Raw genomic sequence first — 15,803 nt, 5'->3', positions numbered from 1 at the left:
AGAAAAGAATGAACAAGAATTCAGATTTTTAAATTGCATAAAGCAGTTTGTTGGAATAATATTTATGTAAAATGGCGTTTCTTTTCTTTAAACGTTTATTACGTTAAGCATTTATTACGCTATATTAAATGGCTAAATATTTCATCAGAAATTATTAGTATCTCTTAGGAAATATTTTAATTGTTCTTATCTTTATTTATTTTTGTCGTTTTCTGCATTAACATACGTATTATAAATGTAAAATTAACCCTTAGTGCTTCCATGACGAATTTTGTGAAACATTTATGAAGGCTATTTTGAGTAAAATTATTTTGTATGATCTATAATTATCGGGCTAACAAATTTTAACATAGTTATCCCTTTTAGTGCAAAGGTAAAGTCAATTAGACCCCAACGTAATATTTTATATTTTTTGCATTTAAATTATATGCTAAAATTATTTTCTAGGAACACTCACACAAAAAGTATAAAAGTATTAAATTTTGTACAGTTTGATTAATTTGTTTAAATTGACTTAGAAATAAGAATCTAAATTATCGTACGCGCATATTTCCATTTGTTGCTTAAAAAACTCAATAGAGGGCGCTGGCGTAAACATCGAAAGTAAACTTAAATAGTTATTTAACAACTCGTATGATTTGATTGGAGCAGAAATAGAAAGTAAACCAACGGCAGCCATCTTTGCTGCAATGTATTCCAATTATGTAGATGTATGATTAGAGGACAAAGTGTTTTTAACTAAATAGGTGTGATCTATGTATTAAATCAAAGGTTAGCGACCTTTTTGGATCACATATTTCCCAATTCAAAAAACTTTCAACGCTTCCTCTTCACTCAAAAAAATGAAGTTTTATTACATAAAATATCTTGTTTTTTTTTATTAAATCAAGTCCCTCTTTCATAAAAATATTTATTGCTTTTATTACATCGATAATTTATTTTGATGCGTTCCCTGGCCTTGACATAATAAATGCCAACAGAATAAACTTTCAACTTAGTATTTCAAGGGTTAAAAGAACAAAGAGGATTTTAAAATGTACCTACACTTTATTTTTGCTGTAAAAACAGTGCAAAATTGTAAAGAATTCCACTCTTACGTCATCATTACGCTTTTGTTCAAAGTTTTTTTTTTTTTTCGTTTTACTTATAGCAGAACTCTTTTGACACATTAATAAAAACGGGACACTTTACAATTTAATATCTCTGTTATATTTTTGTTTACTTATAGTAATTTACTATCAATGATTAAATTTACTGTGCTAAAGGTAATTTTCTTTGCATCCCTTGAATGAAAAATAATCTGCAATGTCTGTTCTATGACACAAGGAAAAGTAGTTTACTTTATTGCAGCAGCAGGGCGTTGTGCTCATTCAGTTGAAGAGAGTTAACACTAATACGCTTTTTTAAAAAACTCCTTTCTCTTTTTTTATCTTTCTTTCACATGCTGTTGCATTAAATTTGAAACCTTTAATACATTTCTCTATGGTATTTATGAAAATAATAATTTTCCNAGAACTAATTCACAAACGTACCTGGCCACATAAACAATGAAATCAAATCGAAACTGGTAAAAAACTGCTAAGAAGCAAACTGAACCATCATAAGAAACACGGGTCAAATCGAATATTTTTACAAAAAGTGCGTGCACTTTAATTCTCCCCAAATGGCTTGAATGTAAGAGGCAAAAACTACTGGCTCATGCACTGTGCTGATTCGGATCGGAGAATATGTGTTGCATAAGTTCGTTTTACTGCTGGTACTAATGTTGTATCAGATAATCTAAATTTATTATATTAATTTAATCTTTTTTTTTCTTTATCATTAATTTTAGATTAATATTATTTACTAAATGATTCTTAATTTAATAATTTTATTTGGGAGTATTAAAATTAAATTTGAATAACATAACCTGCTCATCGCCCCCTACCGCCCAAAACTTACCTAACGCCCCCCTGCCGCCCAAAACAAGTCCAACGCCCCTCAGCATACTCCCAGCGCCCCCAGGGGGGCGTTATCGCCCCCGTTGAGAAACACTGGGTTAAAAGAACAAAGAGGAATTTAAATGTACCTACACTTTATTATTGTTGTAAAAACAGTGTAAAATTGTAAAGAACTCCACTCTGACGTCATCATTACGCTTTCATTCAAAGTTCATTTTTCGTTTTACTTATAGCCGAATCCTTTTGACACATTAATAAAAACGGGACACTTTGCAATTTAATGCCTCTTATATTTTTGTTTACTTATAGTTATTTTCTATCAATGCTACTATTATATTTGCAGTGATAAAGATAATTTTCTTGCTTCCCTTGAACAAAATGCAATCTGCAATGTCTGTTCTACGGCACAGGCAAATAGTAGCTTACTTTATTGCAGCACTGGACGTTGTGCTCATTCAATCGAAAAGAGTTAACACTAATACACTTTTTTAAAAAAAATAATTTCTCTTTTTTCTTTCTTTCACATGCTGTTGCATTAAATTTGAAACCTTTAATACATTTCTCTATGGTTTGACTATAAATTTTTTTTGTGTTATTCCTAATTCATACAAAATAATAGTAAAAAGTTTCTAAAAAATTATCTAGCTACTTATTTCTAGAGAAAAAAGTTTTTTGATATGAAATAAAAATACACGGACATTTAATTAATACAATTATTTAAAGATCAAACATCTCTACATCCGTTAGGGACAAATAACTTTGTAATTCTCTACATTTTTTACGTCAATTCTCTTTTAGTTTTTGGATTCATCTCTCTTTTGGGAAAATTAATTTTCATCTTTTTTTAAAAAAAAAAAAAAAGCTGGTCGTTTGTAGAAAACGACCAGCACTTTTTTTTACCTTTCTAATCATGGTTTCTATTTAAACCACTGAAGTTCACGTCACATTAAACTTCATTTAACATAAGTAATTACCCGAACTTCAATTTAACAAAAAGGAACGGCTCACAAAGGATCTCTCGTGTACGCCTTAAATACTGGACAAAATATTATATCTTTTGCGAATATTATTAATGAGATAGAACTTTTTGACGTCAATGATTTTTTTTCTTTCCACCGTGGAATCTTTTCTGGAATGCAGAAAGGAAAAACTTCCTGTGTTATCTTCTTTTCCGCCAATACATCGTCTGCTTTCATTAATTAAAAGGAATATTTTCTATTAAAAATGACCCTTCTTTAAAGAATAATTATCTTTATTATGAAATGGTTGAAATAGGATTTCTTTTCAATTTTCCTTTTTTTTTCTTCCTTTACCATTTTCAAGGAAATTTTCTTAATTTAAAATATGGAAGAGAGCGTTGTATCTTGGGAGAATTGTACCTCGGGACAAACCCTGCCTTCAATTGCCTACTAACAAAACTAACGTGACATAGTTATTCCCTTAGGCAAGAAGAGTTATTGTAGAGTAACTAGCAACTTTAAAGTGAGATTTGTAAGAGCTAGAAAATAAAAAGAAAAAATTCATTGAAACGTAAATTATTATTAATTTTTCCCATATTTTTTCCTAATTGATTAGTGTTAATAAAGATAGTATTTTGAACGTTAAATTGTGTTTAACTTAATGGTATGGTTAGTTTATCTGAACAACTAATACTTTTACGTGCAATGTTTTTTTTTCAATGTGTTGTAACTCAGGATAAAATTGTTAAAACGGGAATGAAAGGAATTTTGTTCTTGTTGAAACGGGAACAAATACTTTTCTCTCAGGAAATAAAACTATGTATGAAATAGATAAAGAAGAAATAATATGTAAATTGACTTCATCATCAGCAGATTCTTCAGTGAATCAGAAGCGTTCACTGAAATTCCCTTTGAATTTCAAAGCATATGGCGCGTCAATGGTCTAATCTGGTAGATGAAGAAAGTCTTTTGCACTTTTTTATAATATTTTGCATTTTATATTCATTAAATAAGATTTATTTAGCCCTTTTTATTTATTTTTCATTTAGTACCGAGATACAATACCCTGCATCCCAAGGTACAACATGATGTATCTTGGGATACTTTGCAATTGCTTATTACTCCCTTATAAAATAGCTTATTTTTAATTTTTAAGAGTTTATAGATTATTTAAATAGTAATCAATAAGATATTACTTACATGTTAACTTTCTTTAGTCAAATAAAAATATTTGTTTTCAAACTGCCCCATGGTACAATGTCTTTACCTACTTTTAAACAATATTCTTTTGGGTTAATTTCCATCGTCTGCAGCAGAAACTCCATTACTTAATTTTGTTCTAACGATTGTGGCTAGTCTTGGCACGGAGTGATTGAAGAGAATATGTTGCCTTTGTTTCCATTCAACAATAAAGCCTTAGAAGGGAAAAATATTGATTGAGAAGAGGTGCCTTTGTTCACTAAGATACTGATGTCTCTGTCGGTAATGAACTAGGGATAAATCAAGACTATGCAAAACTTTCTACCATGTTTAAAGGATAAAAGCAAAGTTTTCAATGAAAGTCTTGAGATAAATCCTTTTAACTTGTATTAAAATTTGAATATTTAATAGAACTAATATCGCTAATGTTTATAAATTAGATTTCATGCGTTAGAAATACATACATTATCTTAAATTTGGAAGCACTTTAAATTTATGCCTCCATTAAAATAAATCTATTATTAAAAAATATATATAATTCTAACATCTCTCAATCATTCTATTATACTTGTATATCTATTATTAAATGTTATATTTATAATTATGTTAGATATCTATTATTTCATAAAATGCCTTTTAATCTATAGAATATATTATATATTCTGTAAAATATTTATTATCCCCTTAATTATATATTATTATGTAGTTTATATGTTATTTATGCTGTCTATGCAAAACTTTTCACTATATTTAAAAAAACAAAAACATTTCGATTAATAAAAAGATTATTCGATTATTAATTCGATTATTAAAAAATATAAATAATTCTAACATCTCTCAATCATTCTATTATATATCTATTATTAAATACTATATTTATAATTATGTTAGATATCTATTATTTCATAAAATACCTTTTAATCTATAGAATATATTATATATTCTGTAAAATATTTATTATCCCATTAATTATATATTATTATGTAGTTTATATGTTATTTATGCTGTCTATGCAAACCTTTTCACTATATTTAAAAAACAAAAAAAAATTCAATGCAAGCTTTAAAAAAATACACTTTTAGACTGTACTAAAATTTGCATCTTTAATAGAACTAGTATATCTAATATCTTTAATAGAACTAGTATATCTAATATAGGTACATGAATAATATTTTATGTATTAGAAATGCAAAAATTATTTATAATTTGAAAATACTCAAATTTTATGCATTTATTAAATAAAATATTTTTTTATGTATTGTTTTATAATCTACAAACAAAACTGGTTTTTATTTAAAACACTACAAAATCATACACTAAACTGAAAGATATATACCAAAAAAATTAATAAAGCAGAAGTAATTCCATTTCTTATTATTGTTTTTTTTACCTTCACAGTGGCTCTATGTTATTAGACAAAGAAAAACACATATTTAGTAGTACATAATTATTCTATTTTTCTAAAATCTCATTAGTCTGAACTTTATATATTACACTGCATACGTGAGGAAAAAACATTTAGCAATTTAAATTTTTAATTACAATTATAGCTTAAAATATTTTCGCATGATTTTACTATATTTTTTGAGTTTAAAAACTTTCAAAAGTAAAAAAAAATTACGTATGTTTACAGTACTTATTATAAAAGTCTCGTTTTTAATGATGTGGAGAGAAGATATTAATGTACAATATATAATAATTCTTAATTTTAAAAGCAATCTGAGAATGATATAAACTCATCGCCGCGAGAGTGAAAATAAATAAAACGTTACTATCGATTGCAGGTAGAACATTCATTGCTGAGAATAATTAATGACCGTACTCAGTGGTAAGACGTCATTAATAATTGCTGACACACTACAGCANTTATATGTTATTTATGCTGTCTATGCAAAACTTTTCACTATATTTAAAAAACAAAAAAAATTTCAATGCAAGCTTTAAAAAAATACACTTTTAGACTGTACTAAAATTTGCAAATTCCATTTCTTATTATTGTTTTTTTACCTTCACAGTGGCTCTATGTTATCAGACAAAGAAAAACACATTTTTAGTATTACATAATTAGTCTATTTTTCTAAAATCTCATTAGTCTAAACTTTGTATATTACACTGTATATGTGAGGAAAAAACATTCAGCATTTTAAATTTTTAGTTATAATTATAGCTTAAAACATTTCACATAATTTTACTGCAATTTTTGAGTTTAAAAACTTTCAAAATTAAAAAAATTACATATGATTACAATACTTATTATAAAAGTCTCGTTTTTAATGATGTGGAGAGAAGATATTAATGTACAATACATAATGTAATAATTCTTTATTTTAAAAGCAATCTGAGAATGATATAAACTCATCGCCGTGAGAGTAAAAATAAATAAAACGTTACTATCGATTGCAGGTAGAACATTCATTGCTGAGAATAATTAATGACCGTACTCAGTGGTAAGACGTCATTAATAATTGCTGACACACTACAGCAAAATAATTTTCAAAATGACAACAATCCGGGGACTAAATTATTGATTAGTGTAAAACATTTATTTTTAGCAAATATTGATTGACTTAAGTTTCATAATTTGCAGTTTAGTTACTTAGTAATGTGATTTCGTCTAGGATAAAAGCACTTAACTAAAATTATGTTTCGACAAAAAAAATTTGAAAAATAAAATATCTCTTTGTGATTTTTAAAATATGATATGATATCTTTTATCGTCAGATAAAATGGGGTATTTAAAAAGAAGCAATAAAATAAAATCAATTGACGTCACGCAGCTCTTTATCATGGTCTTTTTCTTAATTTAATGAAATTCTGTGTCAAATTAACTTATATAAATATTAATTGATCTCTATCAAATATTAATAATCACTTAGAAGCTTATTATATTTTTCAAAAATTGCTTTATTTTGTAAGTATTTCAGAATATTTCCTCGATTTCATTAGAAAAATTAAGTCGGATATGTTAATTAATTGCTATCTTAAGATTGCAGTGAACGTCTAAAAACAAACTTTGTAATTAACTTATTTTTCAGAGGTTTGAAAATTAATTAAATAAGGTTTATAAAATTTTATTAATATTTAAAAAAAAAATATTTACTTTTTTAGTTTTAAAATCACTAAATTTTAGAATAATCCAGAGGCCTCAGCTTTGGAAGTTTTAACTTATTTAGTTACATATTATGCATATGAATTAACACTGCGACTTCAGTTTCGTAAATTTTTTACAAGTTATAAAATTAATTTTATAATCATATTTATATTAAATTTTATAATAATAATTTTTTTAGAAAATCAAATTTTTTCCAAAAAAAATTAATATTTTTTTCTGTTTGCTACAGTTTTGGGGGCTTCCATACTATTAAAATATATTAGCTATTCGTACGTTTATGGTATGTTGTTATTAAAAGTGAAGGAAGGGAAGTATTAAATACTGTATCTTTAAATTTTGGGCATCATATATATTTTAAAGTTCCAATACGCCAGAGATTGCTTGAAATCAAATGGTATTGCGAATTACATTATTATCGCAATGGATAAATGCAAACAAAACAAAATTGATAATATAAACAAAGCAACCAGGTCCTTCAAAGAACACTAATAGCTCTAAGAAAATTCATACATTCAAAAGTTATCTATCTTAAAATGAAAAACAATTTGTTAAGATGTTAAGATAATTTTACTTGTTAAGACGTCGACTGTAGAATATATTAAAACTGATATAAAATCATGGTCCATGAACTTATATTTTAGTTTTTTTGTAGTTTAAATCTTGATGATAGCTACATTTGAAAGCATTTTATTTTTCTTCTTTTAGTAATATAAGTAACATCTTTGGCAAAAAAAATTTTAATATTATTCAGCTAAGTCTTTGAAGAAGGGAGAAGATTTTAAGTATTTGATGTTTTTATCCTAAGTTGTTATGTGCTATAAATCTGTTTTTTTTCCCTTAATTTAACTAATGTCATTTAGCTTTGCCTTTCTAATAATATCTCTAACCATTATTCAAGTTAACACGGTGCAACGCATTTAGCTCGTCTTGCCTGTTTTATGAATAAACTACTTTAATTCGGTTATGCTAAACCGTGATGATGTTGATCTATGTTAATTATAGATTAAAACGCAGTCTCTCGAATGTTTTCCTTTGGTATTTAAATATCTATTTATATTGTATGTCTATAGCTTTTTAGACTATGAGTCTCTTAGATAAATTGTATATTCTTTCAAAAGTTTCAATAACAATATTCTCTTAGGTGGTTCAAATTTTATGAGTAAAATGTTTTTATAATTTATCTTGAAAACCAATAATTATGTTTAGAATACTTAGTGTGAAGTAAGCTGAAGGCGGCTAAATTCATAAAAACTTATTTCAGCCAACTTTGCTGCTAATTACAATTAAGATAAGTAACAGAGAGCAAGCCGCTTAACTATCTTTCAAAAGTAAAAGAAATAGCCTTTTGCTCAAAACACAAGGATTCATCGTAAATTGAAGGACACAGATTTTAAAGATCTGTATTACATATAATCACCCACAAATTAAAATAATCCTTTTCTTTTGATAAAAGTAGACTCCACGGCTATGTAATATTTTGCAAAAAGTGGTATGTAATTTTTTTATTAACCTATTTGGGTCACATAAATTTCATTAAACCTATGACGCAAATTTTTTCTAACTCTATAATTGCCAGCCAAAATATATTTTTGTATTCTGTAATTATAAAAAGCATTCTTATAGTAACTAATATCCAATATTATAATATACTTATTATNAATCAAAATTTAAAAGCATCATAATTCTTTTTTATATCCAATTATATTAGTAGATTATAACAAAAAAAAATTCATATTGCTATTAGTTTTCGATAAACTAAATTATGTGGCCAAAAAAAATCATTTTGGCATTAAAATGACTGAAATTTTAAAGGCAACTATAATAAAACCTTCATGTAGGAATGGTTCTTAAATATTTTTCAAAAATTAGCAAAAATTATTACAGTTTCTAAGTTATATGCAATAAACTAAATATCTAGACAAAATTAACAAGTCATTATATTCTTTCTAATTTAGATATTTCTTCTTTGAGACCCGATAAAGCAATTAATAAATTTCTGAAAATATGTTTTATTAAACTCTCGAAAGGTTTAAATTAAGTTACATTCATTTGTGAAAAAAGGTAAAACATCAGAAAAATATTAATGAGCATTGAAGAAGATCGTGATGGCTTCTTGTTTTAAAAACCATCTGGGAGTTTTACAAAACTCTTTGCCGGCTGTACGTTTAATTAACTGAGTTAAGCGCACACGCTTGGAATTATGCAGATTAGATGTAATTAAGTGCAATTGAAGCGCGCAAATTCTTTGACATTCTTTCTTGTGTGAACTGAAGGATATAATGAGATTTTGCCGGCTTTGCCCGCTGGAGAAAGAAGTATTTTTTTTAATTCTTTAAGCTTCTTTTGAGTGACAGTTCTTTTGTGCTGTAGATGTTATGCCATCAGTTATGAGCAACATTGAGCAGGAGATTATTCCTTTTTTCTATTGTTATTTTATCTATCTAGATGTAATTATGTCAGTCTACTAGTATATTTTGGTGTAATTAGGTCTATGGGGGAACAAATCCTTTTATGTTTTTATGTGTAATGAAAAAGCATTTGAACCATAAAAGTGTTTTATTTTTATTACAAAAAAGAGTGTTATCGTGATAATTGGTGGAAATAATAACCGTGATTAATTTCATAAAAAGTATTAACTAGTGATAGTTAATTTTTTTATTCTATTAGTTTTTGTAAAGATTTCATTTGCACGCAGTTCTTAAGTTCTTCTTGTTTATAGTATAACGATATTTGAATGTTAAAAAATATTTAATGAATTAAATGGAAGGATTTAGATATTTTAATTTAAAATTCTACTAATAATCAATAGTTCTATAAATTTGTTGTATTAATTAGTACTTCCAATAATAATCTCTAAATACCCCTCTATATTAAACCGTGCCGCCGGCGCTGTTTTCGGTGTCAACTTAACGTTACATTTTGTTTTGTTGGGCACAAACTCTAAGATTTAGAAACTTGGAACTACAGAGGTGGGTAGAATATATACAAGGAGTAAAACAGAATAAAAAATAACATTTGATAATTAGTTCTAGAATTATTATCTGCTGAAACTGTTTGAAAAAATACCATGCGGGCTATGCTACATACTGCAAGAAAGCAAATGCAGTTTTGTAATTTGGCATAATGAAATGGCTGCATTTGCTTATGAACTTAGTTGTAACCTATTTATACTTTAATTTTATAAAAACTCTCATATTACAATTTCGGAGAAGTTTTATTCTCAATAATATTGAAGCTAGGTGAACTCCCAGGGTGGTCGGAGGTTTTTGTTTTCTGGATGGTTCAGGGTTTTGGAGGTTGGGGTTTGAATTAGGGTCATTAAGTTACTATTTTCAGAAAGAAAAAAAAAAACACTTTTTTATTCCCTTTGTTTTTTAACCTTTTCAAGTAAATTTATTTTTATTTCACGCATTACACTTCAGCAAAATTTTATTTACAAAATTATTGAAACTGAATGGCCGGCAGGGCTACCGGAGCTAAATGTTTAGGGGCGAAGTTTCAGTTTGGTGTTAATAAATAGCTATTTTCAAAGCATTAAACTCATCTGTTTTTATCTCTATCTTTCCAAAATGTAATTTCTAAAGATCGTAATTTTAAACAATTTGAACCCTATTTTTTTATTTTGCGGTTACAGTGCTTCTATAGAGGCAACTACTAAAAAAAATAGTGCCAACTACTTTACAAAGTAGTGTAGTGAAACGCTATACATAACTTTTATATCTAGGTGTTTCATTATACCAAAACTGTCCTTTTTTACACTACTTAGTGTAAAGTAGCTGCCACCATTTTTGTTATTCAGTAATGCTAAAATTTATATTGACAGTAAGATAAGATGCGCATTAGAGTCTGTGAAGTTATTTTCACGTTACAATATTTAACAAGATACATTAATTTAGCATGCATATATGCACCATTTGTTAAAATAAAATTAGTTTGATAATCGAGGAAGCACACATTACAAGTATGATACAAATTCGATATAAATTCGAACTAGGCTTAACAAGACTGAGCGGATGGAAGTTGAAAATTATAAAATTATTTCACGCAATTAAGAGGTATATGTAAATCTTCTTGAAGGAACATAATTATTTTTATTATACAACTAAAACCATGCATAGCTTTAAAAACCACTTACTTTTATTTCTTAAGAATTTTCATCGTCGTGAGAGACGAAATCAGATTTTCACCTTCTCGGACTCGAATTGTAAACAAAAAGCAATAACTTGACTGCGAAATTGGCAAAAATAATTTAGAAATGGAGCGATTTCATCTTAAATCGGTGTGAGCTCTCTCAATTATCTGCATTTTGATTTAACTACACACTTCAAACATTCAGAATTTTTATTAAACATATTTTTCATACTTTTCATTATTTCATCTTAATTTAATCAAAATAAGTGAAAAAATATTATATTTTGCATTTTAATAATTAATGGTTATGAAACATTTTTAAGCTTTAAAGGCAAAAATCTTCCAAACACAGCTCACTGCCAAACAATATTTTTTTTTAATTTGCCCTTATTTTGAGATATTTAGATCTAAGAGAAATAGTTATTCATCATTGAAATTTATTTAATTTACAAAATCAATTATTGATGAATTTTTGAATATGAAATTTTAAAAAATGTCAAACTATTTTCTTTCTTTTTTTGATTTCAAAATTTTTTTTACAAATGCAATTCTAATAGTCTAACAGATTTTTTTAGTAATTATTAAACTGCTTTTGCAATTAAAACTTATCAAACTATATTTTTCCTTACAATCAAAGCATCAGAAAAAAATACATGCAGAAGATACACCGTTGTACCAACTACTAAATAAAAGGGTTGAAGTGTATATGTACGCTTGATTCAATATTAACTTGAAATTTTCACAAAGTTTGGAGTTTTTCAACACTAAATTCTGATAGATACTACTCCACAGAAAAGTAATTGGTGTACTTGGAAAATGGAGATTTTAATGTTACCCCTAGTCGCTATTTTTAGTTTATGATAGGGGTGAATTTGGTATTAATGACAGCTTTTCTAAACATTTCGAACTTGAATTTTTCAATTTTTAATCAATTTTGACAATTTCCATACTTTTTGTACATTCTCCGTGCTGCATATAATTGTATCCCAAAACTAAAATATTAGTTTTTGCTTGCAACATTCATTGTAGCTCGTGAAACAGTAAAGAAAATTTCAATTGTCTTAAGATGTAAACTGTAAGAATCGATGACATCTTCATCAGTTATTCTTTACTATTGTATTCCACAACTGTTCCATCAGTTTTACTTACATCATTTCATAGTAGCTCTAAAACAAGACTTCAATCGTCTTAAAATGTAAGCTGTAAAAATCAACAACATCTTAATCAATTATTCCGTTCTTTGATTTGCTTATTTTCGTGAATAAAAAATAATATTACAAACTCTATTATTACTCTAAACTTTCCGTTATAAATTGCGGATGTTTACCTTAAGAAACGATGCAAAAAAGTACGATAAAAGCAAAGGTCTGGGGTGGAAAAATACCATTATCAACGCATGGTTGACCACAACCCCTTACCTACAATAAAAGCGAGATCCAGAAAACGCACCTAGCATTTTTTTTTTAACCTACGAGTCAAGATCGTAAAGAAACGGAAAAAAAAATTATACTGAAGAAAATCACTTTTCTATTTAGTCTTCCCTTCTTTTTATTTCCTGTACAATTACGGCTCTCTCGTTTTTTAAGAAGACTGCCTTGAAGCATTAGTCTCAAAAACTGAGTTGAATTTGGAAAAGGAAATTGTCTTACGACCTTTTATCCCTTTGTGAAGTTCGGCAAGTTCGCATGAATTTTATTTTATTTCTGAACTTCTTTTCACCCATTTTGAGGAATTTTTAAAAGAAGTTATTTTCTCATTACTTTTGGAAGATATATTGTTTTGAAGGGTTGCTTCAAAAATTTGTTTAGTCCAGATTATACGATTTTCGTAATGATTTATGATACTAAATAAGAATTTGGTGTTGGTAATAAGTATCACTTGAGGTTATTAATAATTTGTCTAGTCCAGATTATTTGTGCACGTCTTGCAATTTTACGATTTTTGTAAAGATTTATGATGTCATATCTTGAAGTTATCGAAAGAAGTTTACAGAAAAACTTAGCAGGTTTGTTATTCATACTGGGTGGCCAAAACATGGCACACGATTTGAAAAATGGGTTATGCACCGGAAGGAGATAGGAATGAAAGGGTTGACGGCGTTCTGCTTAGGAAGCTAGAAAAATAATTCTCAGGAAATTTCAAACTTATTTTCCAAGTGTGTCAATAGATAAATGCTAACTCAAAAAAGTATAAAACAACAGGTTGATTTAGAAATTTGTTTAGTCCAGACTATACGAGCACGCTTTGCCATTTTACGATGTTTGTAAAGATTAATGATACTAAATCATCATTTGGTGTTGTTAATAAGAAGCACTTGGGGTAATTAGTAATTTGTCTAGTTCAAATTATTTGAGCACGTCTTGCAATTTCACGATTTTCGTAAAGAATTATGATGTCATATCTTGAAGTTATAGAAAGAAGTTTACGTAAAAACGTAACAGGTTTGTTATTCATACTGGGTGGCCAAAACATGACACATGAGTTATATACCGGAAGGAGATAGGAATGAAAGAGTTGACTGCTTTCTGCTTAGGAAGCTAGAAAAATTATTCTCAGAAACTTTCAAACTTAGTTTTCGAGTGTGTCAATAGATAACGCTAACTGAAAAAAAGTATAAAACCATGGTTTTCAAAATAACCACTATTTGCAACAACAGCGCAGTGTAACACGAAGACAAAATTAACAAACATGAAAATATTTCAGTTGAAAAGGACAAAGTTTAAATATTGATTTTAGTCAGAAACACTATGTGTTGGCAAAGTTTCAACCAATTTTAAAATTTAATACTGCTCTCCTAGACTAAAAGCAACAAAGCTTGCATGTATATGGCCTTCTATTTTTCTTTGATTCAGTATTAAAATTGTCATTTATTTCTTGAACACAAAAGAACTTAGGACTAAGAAATCAGTTCTTAATGCAACTCTTCTAAGCTGAGCTCAAAAAAGAACTTAGATTTCTACTGCCTTCTAATTGTTTTTGATTCAGTATTGAAATTGTAATTTATTTCTTAAACTCAAAAGCACTTGGGAGTAAGAAATCAGCACTTCTTATTAAGAGGTAAAACTACATATATTTTGATTTTTCAAGATCTAACAATGCACTTATTTTGCTATAAACAAAATAGCATTTTCAGAAATTTAATTTTACTGTCTCATCTTTCTCTGTTGTGTAGATTCTTGTAATAAAAGGAATAAATTTTCTTATTTAAAGTCAAATAGATTTCGTAATTTTAGTAATTTGATAAATAAAAAACAAATTTTAGAATTTCTTTTTTTTTACATAAGCATGTTATACTTTTTTTTATTAACGCGAGAAAAATCCTTTTCTCTGCTTTAGTTCACCTGAAAAACGCCACTTTTAAAAATTTTTTTTGTTACTTTTTTTTCAAAAATCAATTAGATAAATATAATGCTTATTCATTGATAATTTTCTTCTTTATACTTTAACTTAGTTATCTTTTCACATTGTATGTAATTTAATAAATAGCTTATTTAGATAAAGCGACAAACATATAGACTTTCTCATTTAATTCGTTAAATTCAATGCATTTTAATATAAGATATTAATATTTACTATAATGACTATTCTGTAAAATTAAAAATATAAGACAAATATTTCTCAGAATATTTTGTTAGTATTTAATTTAATATCTTTAGTAAATTTATACAATCTTTAATTTTCAATAACTGTATGCTTACTAAATCAGTTCTAATTACTAAAGTGCTAATTAAAATTGAATTAATACTTGTCCGCCTAAATGTTTACACATTTATATAATACAAAGGATAGAAAGATCGTGAAAAGAATAAACTAACAAAATACGTTTTGCAATATTTAATTTGCATTAAAATTCTTACAGAATTGTTTTTTTATATACATGATGATTCGATACGTATATATAATATTTAAATATGGATAATTATATAAAAATAGACGCTTTTGTCAACCAGTTTGGTCACCTTTCGAGATTATCTTGTACCACATATAAACTTTAATGGTAGCTAAGACGAATACAGCTCGCAATTATATTTAAATATTCTAATTCTTCAGCCCCATCCTCTAATTCTTCAGTCCCAACTTCCAAAACACGTTGCTTAATTTCAAACAATATATTAAACAAATTTTGTAATCTTTTAGCTGCTTTGTCTGCTCTGAAGTACTTTGATTTCAATTTTGAGTATTTTCAAGAGATGTCCGCGATATTGTCAAACTTCCCTATGTAGTAAATTTCAGTAATAATTTAAAATTTGTCCAGCAACCATTGAATCACTCAAACCACCTCGTAAATATGAGTTCGGGACATTTCAGCATAATAGACAGAAGAAATAATAAAGTTATTTCCATCTCTGTTTTGATATAAGATCGAAAACTCATCCCAATGCTCCATTACGTGCTGTACTACTTCCTCACGCACCTCTCTAACAATATATATATATATATATATATATATATATATATATA

General features: G+C 27.2%; 1 protein-coding gene across 1 annotated transcript in view; it reads left to right on the top strand.

The window, feature by feature from the left end:
- Positions 1–15,803, top strand: part of LOC107444593 (uncharacterized) — a 209,311-nt gene that overhangs the window by 166,027 nt on the left and 27,481 nt on the right. The gene's annotated exons all lie outside the window — the stretch shown is intronic.

The sequence above is a fragment of the Parasteatoda tepidariorum genome, chromosome 3 (assembly GCF_043381705.1).
Source record: "Parasteatoda tepidariorum isolate YZ-2023 chromosome 3, CAS_Ptep_4.0, whole genome shotgun sequence".
In the NCBI taxonomy this organism is placed as follows: domain Eukaryota; kingdom Metazoa; phylum Arthropoda; class Arachnida; order Araneae; family Theridiidae; genus Parasteatoda; species Parasteatoda tepidariorum.
This window is presented reverse-complemented; position numbering and strand designations above follow the sequence as displayed.